The sequence below is a fragment of the Eumetopias jubatus genome, unplaced genomic scaffold (assembly GCF_037043125.1).
Source record: "Eumetopias jubatus isolate StellerSeaLion01/CBP00866 unplaced genomic scaffold, mEumJub1_p1.0 scaffold_2, whole genome shotgun sequence".
Lineage (NCBI taxonomy): Eukaryota > Metazoa > Chordata > Mammalia > Carnivora > Otariidae > Eumetopias > Eumetopias jubatus.
In genome coordinates, this window is record NW_028274808.1 from 172,096,877 (window position 1) to 172,112,105 (window position 15,229).

Genomic DNA, 15,229 nt, shown 5'->3' on the forward strand with positions numbered 1-15,229 from the left:
CCCTTTTATTTTTATGTTCCCTTTCCACTCATCCATCCTCTTTCTCTTTAGCCTTCTTCTCTCATAACTGTGTGGGTCCATATTCTGGGGCAGTGGTGACTGGAGTGAAAAAATACTGCATGTGATTTTGTCAGAGGCTCCCCTAACTTCATGGGTTCCTATTGTCCACGGACAAGCACTCAGCTATGGCTTCACCACCTGTCAGCGTTTTGAATACAATTCTTCATGTAATGATTGCCTTTCCCAACAGGGCATTTTGCAATGATTAGAGGGGAGAGTTACTCTCTTTTCTTCACATTACTTCGTGGGTGCAGTAAAGGTCATGCTAGTCAAACAAACAGTTGAACAAAAGGGTGAGTAGTGCTGGGCCAGATAATCTAGTTTGGCTGTGGATAGAACACAGCTTGCCAATTCATTCTTTTCTTGCTCCAAATGCACTGCATTGAAATTTTCTTTTCCACATTTGTAGCTTCTAATTAGCTTTGAAATGATTCTGTGGTTCCGTTTAAAGTCTGCCTTCCCCCTTCAGTGATTCCTTTGGGACTGGTTGTTCATTTTTTTTTAAAAAAAGAACATTTTGCATTTTTATAGTTCTGTGTGCTGGACCATGGAGGGGCAGCAGATGTTGCTTGAATTCTCCCACCCACGCATCCAAATGCGAATAATCTTGGTGCTTCTGGCAAACTTCTACCTCATATAGCATTACTCTTCTAGAATTGGTAAAGACTTCATCCTACGAAATGTTCATGAAGAACAAATTCAAACACTAGCATTTAATGGTGAAATGTATATTAGGTAGTTGAAGGAGCTCTCAACTTGAAATTGGATAATCCTTGATCTGCTAGTAAGCACTATGACCTTAGGTAAATTTTAAGGTCTTTTTTAGGCCTAAATTTTCGTATATGTAAACTCAAGATCATGCTATTCACATTATAAGATTGTGCTTGACACATACTTGGCACTCAACAATTAACTTTTATGTTTGATTAAAACATACAAAATGTTTGGAATCACTGCAAAAATGCTAAACTATTTGGTATTGTGATATTGTGATTCATAGTAAGAGCTTTATATTTGGTCTTCATCCCTATTTCTGTCACAGAGCTCCCAAAACCTTTGGAACTTCCTAAGCAAGGAGAGCAATAAAGGTGTCTTTTGTGATATTAATGAGGTAACTTTTGGACTTGACCTAAGGTTGGGGGCTGGTTGTCAGTGGAGTCAACCAGGTGATGAGAGGGTTAGAACTTTCAGTCTCACCTCCTGATCTCTGGAGAGAGGGGAGTGGCTGGAGATGGAATTCAATCACTAATGGCCTATGATTTAATCAATCATATCTATGTAATAAAGCCTCTACAAAACCCCACAAGGGCATGGTTCAGAGAGCTTTCAGGTTGTTAAAACTTGGAGATTCGGGAAGAATGACATGCCCAGATAGAGTGTGGAAGCTCCACACCTTGTCCTTTCCCTGTATACCTTGCCATATGCATTTCTTCCATCTGGCTGTTTCTGAGTTAAGCCTCTTATAATCAACTGGTAATCTAGTAAGTAAAACATTTCTGAGTTCTGTGAGCCATTCTAACAAATTAAACCTAAAGATGGGGTTTTTGGAACCTCTAATCTATAGGCAGTTGGTCAAAAGCACAGGTGATAACCTGAATTTTGGATTGACCTGTGAAGTGTGTGTGTGTGTGTGTGTGTGTGTGTGTGTGTCTGTGTGTGTGTGTCTGTGTGTCTGTGGAGAGGGTGGGGCAGTCTTGTGGGACTGAGCCCTTAACTGTGGTATCTGACACTCTCCAGGTAGTGTCAGAATTGAATTAAATTGTAGGCTATCCAGGTGGCGTTGGAAAATTGCTTGTATGTGCAGGGACATCCCTCCCCACCACACATCTGAACTGGGTCCAGAACCCCTTAGGTATTAATAGCTTTCTCTCCTTTCTCTCCTCAATGCTTCCTTCAATTTTGACTTCTGGGACAGTAGCCTTTTACCCTCTTACTGTCTAACTTTTTTATTTTCTTTAAATAATCCTTTAACATAGATTATTTCTTATATTTCTGTCCATATATCTATCTTCTATCTATATACACATCCTTAATATATTTATAATAATTTATTGATTTTCTTTCTTTTGGATGTTTTAATACTTCCTAGATGCTCTAATAGGTGTTGTGGGTAAAACATAGATAAATTAAATATGAGTCCTGTCCCCCAAGTACTGATGCTGCTGATAATGATACTTATCATGTTCTAGGAATTTATATGCATTACTTCATTTAATCCTTCCAACATCCATTTAAAGAAGTAATGAACTCATAAGTATTTGCTCAAGTCCACATTAGTGGTCTGGTGAATGAGTGAGTAGTGAGGGTAAGCTTAAAACCCAAGTCTGAATTTTTCAACACAAACCCCTTAGTCTTAACCACTGCACAATAGTGCCCTTAATCTTCTCTTCTGTGCTTTGTGGAATATCTTAGATTTCAATGATTTTGATGATTTATGTATATATTTTCTATTTTGATCTTTTTTTGCTGTTCTTTATTTTTTATTTTTATTTTTTTATTATGTTATGTTAATCACCATACATTCCATCATTAGTTTTTGATGTAGTGATCCATGATTCATTGTTTGCGTATAACACCCAGTGCTCCACGCAGAATGTGCCCTCTTTAATACCCATCACCAGGCTAACCCATCCCCCCACCCCCCTCCCCTCTAGAACCCTCAGTTTGTTTTTCAGAGTCCAGAGTCTCTCATGGTTCGTCTCACCCTCTGATTCCCCCCCCTTCATTCTTCCCCTCCTGCTATATCTTGATCTTTTTTAACATCCTTTTGCTAGTCTATATTTTTCCTTCAGATTCTTATATAGTTTATCCTTAGCCAACTTTAATTAATAAAACCAATTTCAACTCCTAAAATCTTCTTCTTGAATTCTCTAGCACTGGACATTTTCTTTGTAAAATAGGATCAAGATATTTAAATTTTTTCCATCATACTTTTATGCCCCATTTAAGGCTTCAAATTTTAAAACTTTTCCTTTTATCTCACTTTCCTTTTATCTCAGTTTTCTCAGTTCTCACTGTGGGAATTCTAGCTCTTTGGCATTGTCTCTACCATTGCACACCTTGATCACTGATAACTTGCTTCTATCTTAATTTCAGTCCCTCTCCTGATTTTCGCTGAAAACAGCTTGTGCCAGGACATTTAGAAATATCTTTCATCTGCCACTCTGTACATGGCACGTAATTTATCGCAATTGCTAATTGTTTTTAGGAGTTCCTGCTATATTTTCTTAATATTTCTTATTTTAATATTTGGACCTCACTTGTGGAGTTGAAGTTTTCATATTCCTCAGTTTATGGTACACCCTCATCATTGGTCTATGCCTCTTTCTAATTTTACTTATGTTTTTTCTTTTCAGTTTATATTCTGACTCTCATTTCTTCCCCACTACAAAATTCATTCTAGTTGTATATTAAATGTCTCTGTATATCTATACATCCTTAAATATATGTAATGTAGTTTTGTGTATTTATGCATTTTTAATTTACATACATTTACTGTGTTATAGTTCTTTCACAACCTTAACACTTGATATTATCTGATTTTCTAATTTGTATACCCTATCTATTGGGTATACAGAACTATTTCATTGTTTTTTTTTTCATTGTTGTTTTAATTTGCATTACTCTTAATACTAGCAAAATTAGGTATCATTATATATTTGTTCCCTATTCTCAGAGGAATTCCCCTTCTATGAATTGCCAGTTTGTAACCTTTCCTATTTTTCTATTAAATTTTCTGATTTTTCATCTTTAATTTTGGGAATTCCTTATATAATCAAGGTAACTTTTTTTTTCACTTTGTTTTAGATGTCACATTTACTTTATATTTGATTTACAGAAAAATTGAATAGATAATACAGATAATTCCCATATACTCCCTACCTGCTTATACAGTTTTGCCTATTATTAACATCTTGCATTATTGTAGTCCACTTATTACAATTAATGAATCAATATCGGAACATTGTTATGAACTAAAGTCCATAATCTACATTAAAGTTCACTGTGTGTTGTGGAGTTCTACAGTTTTTGACCAGTGAATATGTCATTTGATAACCTTTATAGTATCAAACAGAGTAATTTCCCTGCCCTAAGAATCCCCTGTACTTCGTCTTTTCTTCCCTCTGTCCTACCCATTGAACCCCTGGCAACCACTGATTGTTTTACTATTTCCATAGTTATGCCTTTTCTAGAATGTCATATAGTTGGAACCAAACAGTATGTAGATTTTTTCATTTAACCATATGCATTTAATGTTACTCTGTGTTTTTTCATGACTTGGTAGCTCATTTCTTTTTAGCACTGAATAATATTCCACTGTATGGATATAGAAACAATTTGTTTATCCATTTACCTGTTGGAGAACATCTTGGTTGTTTCCAGTTTGGGAGGTTATATATAAAGTTGCTATAAATGTTTGTGTGCAAGTTTTTGTGTGTACATAAGTTTTCAACTCAATGGTGAAAACACCTAGGGGCGTGATTGCTGAGTAACATGGAAAGACTATGTTGGTATGATATTCCAAATCATCTTCCAAAGTGAGGTATACCATTCTGGATTCCCATCAGCAATGAATGAAATTTCCTGTTGTTCTAGGTGCTCACCAACATTTGAGATTGTCAGTTTTTTAGGTTGTAATCATTCTAATAGGCAGATAATATTATTTCATTGTTCTTTTCATTTGCAATTTCCTAATGACATATAATTGGCTATCTTTTCATATACTTTTTTTTGCCATCTATGTATCTTCTTTGGTGGAAAATCTGTTCAGAATTTTGACCATTTTCTTGTTGGGTTGTTTCTTTTCTTACTGCTAAGTTGTAAGTGTTCTTTGTACATTTTGAATATAAGTCCTTTATAAGATATGTGTTTTGCAAATATTTTCTCCAGGCCTGTGTCTTATATTTTCATCCACTTAAGAGTGTCTTTCACACAGTAAACATTTTTAATTTTATAAAGCCAATTTATCATTTTTTTCTTTCATAAATCATACTTTTGATATTGTATCTGAAAAGTCATCACCAAAACTAAGATTATCTATATTTTCTTCTTTGCTATCTTCTGGAAAGTTTGCAGTTTTGCATTTTACACTTAAATCTATGACCCATTTGAGTTAATTTTTGCAAAACATGTAAAGTCTGTGTTTAGATTTTTCTTTTCATATGGTTATGTAATTGTTCCAGCACCATTTGTTGAAAAGACAATTCTATCCTCATTTGTCAGGAATCACTTGACCTACTTATGTGGGTCAATTCTGGGCTCTCTGTTCTGTTCCATTGATCTATGTGTTTATTCTTTAGGCAATGCCACTTACTTTATCTTTACAGTAAGTCTTTTGTTGATTAGCATGAGTCCACAGTCCTTGTTCTTCTTACTGTGTTAGCTCTTTTACTTTTCCCTATAATCTTTAGAATCAGTTTGTCAATATCCATAAAATAACTTGCTGGGATTTTTGTTGCATTAAATCTATAGATCAAATTGGGAAAAATTGGCATCTTAATGATATCAAGTCTTCTTATCCATGGATATCTCCCCATTATTTAGATCTTTAAAATTTTGTTTAAACTATGTATGATGACAAATGATGACTAGACATTGTGGTGATCATTTTGTAATAAATACAAATATCAAATCATTATGTTGTATACCTGAAGCTAATATATTGTTTAATAATACCTCAATTATAAAATTCTTTCATCAGAGTTTTGTTGTTTTCCTCACATATACATCTTGATAGATTGATGGCTAAGATTTATATCTATTTCACTTTTTTGTATTAATATAAATAGTGTAAATTTATGTATTTAGTATCAAATTTCAATTGTTCATTGCTGGTATATAGGAAAGTAATTGACTTTTTAGTTTAACCTTGTGTCCTGCATCCTTTCTGTAATTCCTTATTAGTTCCAGTAGGTTTTGTAGTTATTGTTTCCATTGTTGATTTTTTGGACTTTTCCATGTAGACAATCATATCATCACTGAACAAAGATAGTATTATTTTTTCCTTTGAAATTTGGATACATTTATTTTCTCTTTTTGTATTCTTGCATTAGCTAGGACTTTCAGCACTATGTTGAATAGGAATAGAGAGAGGGGACCTTCTTGCCTTGTTCCCAATCATAGGGAGAAAGCACATAGTTTCTCAGTGGAAAGTGTGATTTTATCTGTAGTTTTTTTGTAGATGTTTCTTGTCAAGTTTCTGGTTTGCTATTTCTGGTTTGCTGAGAGCTTTTTCATGTACAAGTATTGGATTTTGTCAATTGTTTTTCTGCATCAGTGATATGATCGTGTAGTTTTCCTTTAACCTGTTGAGGTGACAGATTACAGTAATGAATTTTCAAATGTTTAACCAGGCTTGCATACTTGGAATAAATTCCAGTTGGCCATGATGTATAAGTTTTTAATATATTCTTAGATTAGATTTGCTAGTATTTCACTGAGAATTTTTGCATCTATGTCCATGAGAATTTTTGATCTTGACTTTTCCTCTCTTTTAATGTCTTTATCCAGTATTAGGGTATTACTAACTTCATAGAATGAATTAGTAAGTAAGAACAAGTGGAAGTGTTCCCTCTGCTTCCATTTTCTGGAAGAGTTTGGAGAGAAGTTATGCCATTTCTTTCTTAAATATTTGGCAGAATTAAACAATGAAATCATCTGGACATGGTGCTTTCTTCTTTGGAAGGTTATTAATTGATTCAATTTTGATTCAATTTCTTTAAAAGATATAGGCCTATTTAGATTATATTTTTCTCCTTTATGAGAATTGACAGTTTGTTTTTTAAGGAATTGGTCCATTTCATCCAAGTTATCAAATTTGTGGTACAGAGTTGTTCATAACATTCTTTTATTATCTTTTTAATGTCCATGGGATTAGTAATGATGACCCTTATTCTACTTCTGATATTATAAATTGTGTCTTTTCTATTTTTTCTTGTTTAGCTTTGCTTAAATTTTATCAATTTTACTGTTCTTTTCAAAGAAGCTTTTGGCATCATTGATTTTATTGTTTTTGTTTTCAATTTCATTGATTTCTGCTATACTTTTTATTATTTCTTTTCTTTTGCTTGCTTTAAGCTTATATTGCTCTTTGTCTAGTTTCCTAATAAGGAAGCTTATATTATTGGTTTTATAACTTTCTTTTTTTGAACTGTGTGCATGCAATGAACAATCAGCCAAAGAATGACACATTTATGTCATTTGACTAACTTGGATGAGCTCAGTAGAATTGTTTTCTATATGATTATATAGCATCTGGCCCTAAAATTAATTGCAGAGTTCTATTTTCACCTTAAGACATTGCATCTACTACATGGATAACCTTAAGGTTTTGAAGGGTTTAGGTCATATTTTTACCATATTCTGATATCTGTGTTTCTTTATTGCTTTAGTTTAAATGCATTATTGTTACTTCTGTGATGGTGTGGATGATGTGGAACTCAATGTCTTTCTTTTATTCTTCCTTTTATATTTTTGATTTGTGACCTGTAGTTCACCAGTATAACAGAATTCTAATACAACTCTTTGATTTGTAGTAACTGACTATTCTTACCTTTGCACAATTGAAGTAAATGTAGAAATCATAAATTTTTTTTGTGATTGCAATTCAGATTGCTAATCTTTGCTTTAGTGTATGATTCTAAATAACCTGACATTTGTCAAATACTATTATTAAAATTATATAATTCAAAATAATATGTTATTTTCAACTAGTGTTGTCCATGCATGTTCATGTAGTGTGTGTGTATGTGTAATTTTGACTTAGTACATAATGTAAATGTAAGTAAACCATTTAGCATGAACAGAAACATTTTCTCCCATTATTCCAGTGATATGTATTGTTCAACTGAGATTCTTTCTAGATGATAATATAACAATTGATTGAAATGTACAACTTGAAAAATTTAATGGATGTTCATTAGCTACGTATTTTTCTTCTTAGGCAAAACTCCTTGGGAATTAATTCTTTATTCTGTTCAATGAGTGAGAGATACATTTACTTAAGGAAAGGGTCTTATGAGACAATTTCCTTATAATTCTGTTCTAAGATCAGGTTCAGTTGATCACTTTTCCTGTGCTGATTTTAATGGCAAGTTACAGGTATAGAATGAACCAAAATCCCTCCCAATTTTCCTGAGTTCAGTATGTTGATTTTGAAGTTGGCATGATAAGAGTAAGCTGGAAAATAGGACATGTTGAAAAGGTTAATGCAAGAAATCATCCTCTGAATCATAGGGCCACGAACCTGAGAAGGCTCAAGGGGAATACTAATGAGAATAAGCAGCGGCCAACCTCTTGAATCTACACTATCGTTTTCTTGCAAGATTTTGTGAGCATGTGTAATCAAAGTACTCTTCTTTGGGGAAATTCCTTCTAATAAGAAACACAGGTAGCAGATGTATAAAAAGTATCTTAAATCTGTTTGTTCACAGGGTCACTAGAAAATCAAAACTGATTATGCTATTAGGACGTATAACCTTGTGCAGAAAATGTCTGAACACTCTCTAGACTAATTGATTTTGTCAATACATGAATACATTTTATCCAATTTACATTTACCACTGATAGATTTTGTCAGTGGTCATTGGAAATGACATTATTGATTTACCTAGTGCACAGTGTCTGGAAGGGTAGGTATAGTTATTGCCAAGAATAAAAATACAATTGTCTTAGAAATCAATTATAAGCATATAAACATTTGTAGTGGTTGGCGTAAAGTTTTTGCTCTTTTGGTGGTAATATGACTCAACACTGAGTCACTTTGGTTGGATACTCGGTTCTTTGGAGTTTCTTTGTTCTCTGGCCTCCCATAACCTCTCTTTTCTAGTAGCCCTCTGTATGTCCTTGCTCCTTGGAATCTCTGCTCCATCCTGAAGATTGTCCTTCTTGTTGGCTTTGTCTTGGGATGGCAATAGTGGATCTCTTTGGACAATAATTATCACAGTTATCTATAACAGTAGATTCTTAGAATCGAGCATCTGTAAGACAAATTGTCATTTACCAGGGTTTAATGCCTTTCATAGGATACCATCAATACAATTGTGCACAAAAACTCCACTTTCATAAGGGGTTAGGAGAAAAGAAAGAAGAGGAGAGATATAAAAATTTCTTTCCTGCTTGCAATTTTTAAAAGAAGCCCTTGGAAGGAAGGTTGTTATTACAAACCACAGGTTTTTTAAATATTAGCATATAGGGCATTTGCCAAGGTATGGGTTCTGTGGAAAATGGAAGTATCCTATGATCAGCCCTTTTGACCCAATAACGTATGAAATCCAGAATGTTCCCAGGAGCTAGATATCATAGAAAAGTAAAAAGCGTAAAAAAAAGAGAATGGTATAAGGAGGCAGGAATGAAAGAGACCACACATTTTCAAAACTGTTTTACCTGGATAGCATATTTCAGAAGTACAATACCTTGTAATGGTGATTCTTATACATTAAACTTTTCAATAATAAAATCCTTTATTGATGCTTTAGTTATTTTTTATTGACGGGTAGTTGGCATACAATATTATATTAGTTTTAGGCGTCCAACAGTGATTCACCAATTATATACATTACAAAATGTCCATGATAAGTGTAGTTGCCATCTGTCACTACAAAAATTATTGCAATATTGTTGACTATATAAGCATATCACTTTTCTATGATAAAATATGCTAGGTTCCCCCACCCATTTTTTTCTGAGTAATGTTGATATACATATTCTAAAACTCATGAATATTTTACTTTGATTCTTTTTTTTTTCTGAGAACAAATTTATGAGCCAATGCATGTAACTTGCCAGAGATGACTTCCTTACATAAAGAAAGATAGTGTGTCTTTAGGTTTGTTAACAAGCATTGTTGCTTGTTAACTCAATGCTTTTTGACTCTAACAGAGCACATATCCTGGAGAAATACAGAAAAAATGGAATGGGGGGAGGAGAGGAAGCAAGTGGGAAAGATTTTAGAATTTATCAAAAATGAATTTTATTATCTCTTTTTAAATATAGCAAACCTTGCTTATAACAAATCAGCAATATAGTGAATATGAGGCATATTATTATGACATACTCAAAAGTTAGAGATAAGAAAGGATAAGCAATGAAGGCCCTCCTTAGCTAACTGATTAATTCATTTAACAGCTGAAAAAGTGGTTTGCTAATTAGTAGCTGAGATTTGAGAAGTAACTGCATAAGGTATGTACATCTGATAATCTCATTAAGAAATGGTCTCACAGGGTCAAAGAGGTGAATATATGAGATTGAAGCAGATAACTCCATAGTTTTCTATTAGCTTTTCATACACTGCATGTCAAAACAGTGTGAATAAGTGGATCCATTGCCTAATTAATACTTGTGGGAAGGGGAGGGGAATTATGATGGCTTATATTAGAAAATCTAGGTTTTAGAAAGAGCTTCAGAACTATAATGGCAGTCTTACTAAGGAATAATTCAATAACAGTTTGTTGGTTAAGTAGTTAAAAGTGCCAAGTCATTTAGTAAGTTGTTAAAACTAAATCTTAGAATAATCCCTCTTGTGCTGTTAGATTAGCAGGCATCCCACTTCTCAAGATTGCAACAAGGTTGAGTTTACTACGTAGGATAACATGATAGTGAGAAAAATCCCATAGCAGAGACCCCATGTGTGTAAATGACCTTAGAGTTGGCTATGAATTGGTAGGTATTAAACAGGTTCTCATTACCTAAGAAAAGAGATTTGAGAACTAACTAACTAACTCTGGCATGGCAAAGACAAGCTAATTGTTAATTGAAAACTATTATTATTTCTTCTTCAGTCCAGAGCCCACCCACTTTTCCCAGCCTCCTTTGTAATTAAGTGGGGCCATGTGATGGAGGACCGACCAATGAAATGTAAGTGCAAGTGTACATGCTACATCCAGGTGCGACCCAGTCAAACCTCTCATGGTTTTCCACTCTCTCTCTTCCTCTTCCTAGCTAGATGTGGACTCTGAGGAAAGAAGATGCTAGAATTTATATGAAACTTGGTCTCTGAATAGAATATGCCATTGTCATGCATTGAGCTTTCTATGAGCTAAAAAAAGTATACTGTATTAGGCCATTAAAATTTTTTTCATATAGATCATACATTTACCATAATATAACTGGAATCTCTATGATCTCCTTTACTTCTTACCTTTCATTGACACATGTATTGAAGAAGTATTTATTGAGTTACTCTATGTGTTACAACATTGCCAGCAACTAGATATATGAACTAGAAGGTGGCAAACAGAGGTAGATAACTAACATTAGAGCTTAGACATTTCTGTAATGTCTCCAGGACATGGCAGTTTTGTTAAGCCAAAGGCTTTGTTTCCTTTGCATTCAAAAAGAATTGAATACTTCCGTCCTACCTAGATTTACTATTTCTGCTATTGATATATGCCAAAATCGGTAAGTTCTGATTCTCTTGTGTTGGAGAATATTGGTTTGCAACAGTTATTTTTTTCAGCTTAGGTACATATTAACTAAAGGTTTTGTCTTTTGTAAAATTCACAATATAGAGAACTCTTATTTTTGTCCTAGAGGTTGTCTTTCCTTGCATAATATTATTAACCAGACATAAATAAAGATTTTTATCACTAACCCAGAATCACAGAGTTATAAATGGCTGTCAGTTCTATCCTGATTCACTTTCATTCAACTTCATTTCTTCTCTTGGTATAACCTCTTTATACAAAGACTACCCCATACCGAAGGGGACCTACGATATTTTCAGTGGGATAGTGCCAGAAGAAGTATTATGGGTGATTTCAAAGGAGAAGCTGGATAAACAAATAATGGGTATGAAATAGAGGGTGTATTCTAATCAGAAGTTTAGCTACTTCCTATCTTTGATATGAATTTTACATTCAGTTGATGGAACATTTAGAACCAAACTTCTGATTAGGTTGGTGATAAATGTGCATGGCATTTTACTTCAGAAATGGGTAATAATTTAGGAAATGAAAAACTTATGATTAAAAAGCTGCACAGATATTTTAAAGACTACTTCTTCTTATCAAGCAAATGACCTGCTGTCCTGACCATGGTAAATGAAGGCTCCAATAGAATTAATCAATTATAAGTAGATGGATCAGTTTGATTTCTTTAGTCCAGTGATCCTTAAATTTGGGAGGGAGATAGGAAGCTATTTGAGAATCTGATAAGCTAGAGATCCCCAGAAGAACAGTGAAACACTCCACATTTTATGTATAATTTAGGAGATTCTTGATCTTCTAAGCTCAACAACTCCAAGATAATACAGAATTACTGCTTTTGTACCCTAAGAACAAATGGGTCATTACTTGAAATTCCCAGTGGAGGAGGAAGCAGTAGAAAATTCTACACCATGAGCCACTGATTCAGTGCTTTTCAAACCTCACATGTATAAAATTCATTTAAAGATTATTAAAAAGAAAAGACAGATATTGGGCTGCAGTTCAAGAGATTTTGATTGAGTTATTCTGAATTAAACTAGGAATCTGCATTTGAAATAATCTTAGTGATTCTTATGTAGATTGCATGTGGGCCACATTTTGAGAAACACTGTCTAACCTTCACTTGGAATTTCTTCAAACCACTGGCCACCAAAACCACCATCCTCAGCATATCACCCTTGGAGCTCCTGTATGTCTCACTTTCCACTGAGAGTTCAGTTGGCTGAACACCTCAACACTGAGCAAAGTTCGATGTTGTTTTTCACTCTTCTGCAGTGAACAAAATATAATATCTCAGCAGAGTGTTTTTAAGTAGCTAACTCATCTGGCTGACCTAACTAAGCCTGCCATTGTCAATAATTACGGAAGAAATCATTCCAGATCATCCTGATGTTTCTTAATATAATAACTATCAATCATTGGCAGAGCTTTCATTGATGTTTGAAAGAACTAGATGGCACCAATTAATGGGCAGTATGATAAAACCTCTTAGGGGGACATGGAAAGATGAATCTAGTTCTCCGCCACATTACTGTTTCTTCCCTTCTCCGCATGTTTCTTTGGAGTAAGAATTACGAAGAGGAAAAAAAAAATCAATATTTAAACATTTTGAGAAAATGTTCCTAGCTAAAGTAATAGTTTTCACTTTACTTTCAAATACAATTTGGAATTTCTATCTTCTAACAAAAGTTTCTTTCCAATAATTAGATCTCAATTAGTATTGTGGGTCTAAGAGAGTACGCATGATGTCCTTACACCTGTCTTTTGAGTAATAATAATAACATCATTAATATATTCATAATTATTACATTAACTATTATTATAATATATAATATAAAATACATAAGATAACAATGGAGTATTATATTCTGTAGTATTATAGTATTCTAAACATTAATGTATTATAAATGCATTGATAATATTTTAACATATTAATAAATATATTATTAACTTTCTTCTCACTTTACTGGTTTCATTTATTACCTCGTTAAAGAGATTTATAAAAGAGTTTCCTCAAGGGCACCTGGGTGGCTCAGTTGGTTAAGCGTCTGCCTTCAGCTCAGGTCCTGATCCCAGGGTCCGGGGATCGAGCCCTGCATCAGGCTCGAAGAAGAGTCTGCTTCTCTTTCTGTCCTCTGTCCCTCCTCCTCCCCCCACCCCGGCTCATGCTCTCTCTCTCGCTCAAATAAATAAATAAAATCTAAAAAAAGAGTTTCCTCAAAATAAAAACAGTATATAAAGCAGATATTTTGTAAGTGTCTAGAGTTGAAACCACAAGATTCTTTGACTTGACATAGAGCTCCTTCACAATTTCATACGCTTCCTAAGGAAGAATTTCACCAAAGAATTTTCATCTGACCAGTCCTCTATCAAAATCTAATAGTCTCTTGTTTAAATGAGCAAGCTGTCTGACTGTGGAATAAACCAAACTCACTTTATGCATTTCATTATGTTCAATATGTCAAAAATAATCAAATCTTATCAATAATCAAACAGAAAAGAAAGTTTGCCTTTGAAAAAAATATCTTTTTTTTTTTTTGCTAAGCATAAATGTTGTAAAACTTCCAGAAGTTGAAAAGACCTTTAGTAGAAATATTGAAACACATTTAAGAGGCAAAGTTTGGTAAACCAATCTGGATAAAAGCTAACAAACATGGCCACTTAGGGGGCATACAATCTCAAAATTGTATTGTTCATGGCTGCTTTTATACTCCCACAGCAGAATGGAGTTGAGTAGTCCCAAAAGGAGCTCAATGAAACTCAAACCCTAAATAGTTACTGGTCTTTTATACAAAATGTTTGCTGACTCCTGTTCTAAAATTGACTGGATTTTCAATTTTTGGAAGTAATGTAAGTACAACAAAAACTCAGGGTGAAGTTACTTTAAACCTATATCTTTTTAAAGTTTCAGTATAGTCAATTATACCCATCTGCCTAGAATTTTATTCCTGAAAAATTTAAAGTAACATATCACTACCTACATTTTTTCCCCTAAATATATACCTTGATTAATATATACCTACATTGATGTCTTGGAGGAGTGTTAATTTCTTCCAGGGAGACTGAATAGAAAATCACAACAGCCTCTAAATATGCATGTCATGCATGTGGGATGGAAAACTCTATCACTGGATAACTTAAAAGCCCTATTTCGCTGGATGGGCAACAGCTATTGAATTTGGTGGGTCTGACTTTGAAACAAATCTAAGTTTAAAGTAATGATTTTTAGGTGATTCAACATTTGATGATTCAAATAATGCAATCCCTGTAAGTAAATAGAGACACAAAGAGATTTGTCTTAGTGAAGAAGGGGAAGGATTCTAATCAAGCAGTGGTATTTGCAAAGGATTAGAGGGAGAAATGAACAAATCTCATGCAAGAGACAGCAAACAGCCTGTTTGGCAGGATCAACGCCCTGTGCCAGGGCTTCTGGTTTGAGGGACATATTATTTTATTCCTTCCATTTCTGGAGGGGGCATGATTTCCACTCCCTTCCCCAGCAGAGAACGTATTGAGAGAACATTGCCGACCCTTCTTTCCTTAGAGGTTCTCCCCACAGGAGGTGAAGTGATTGATCTGATGACTGAGATTAGGGAAAGGGGCCGTGTCCAATTGAACTGTCCCTTCTTGCCTCCCATTGACTGGTTCTGCTTCCAAACTGCCTATCTGTAGGCTGAATATATTCTCTCTATCCTGTTCCCTGTGCAATAAGCACAGGAAAGCATCCCAAGGGGTATAAGGAGAGA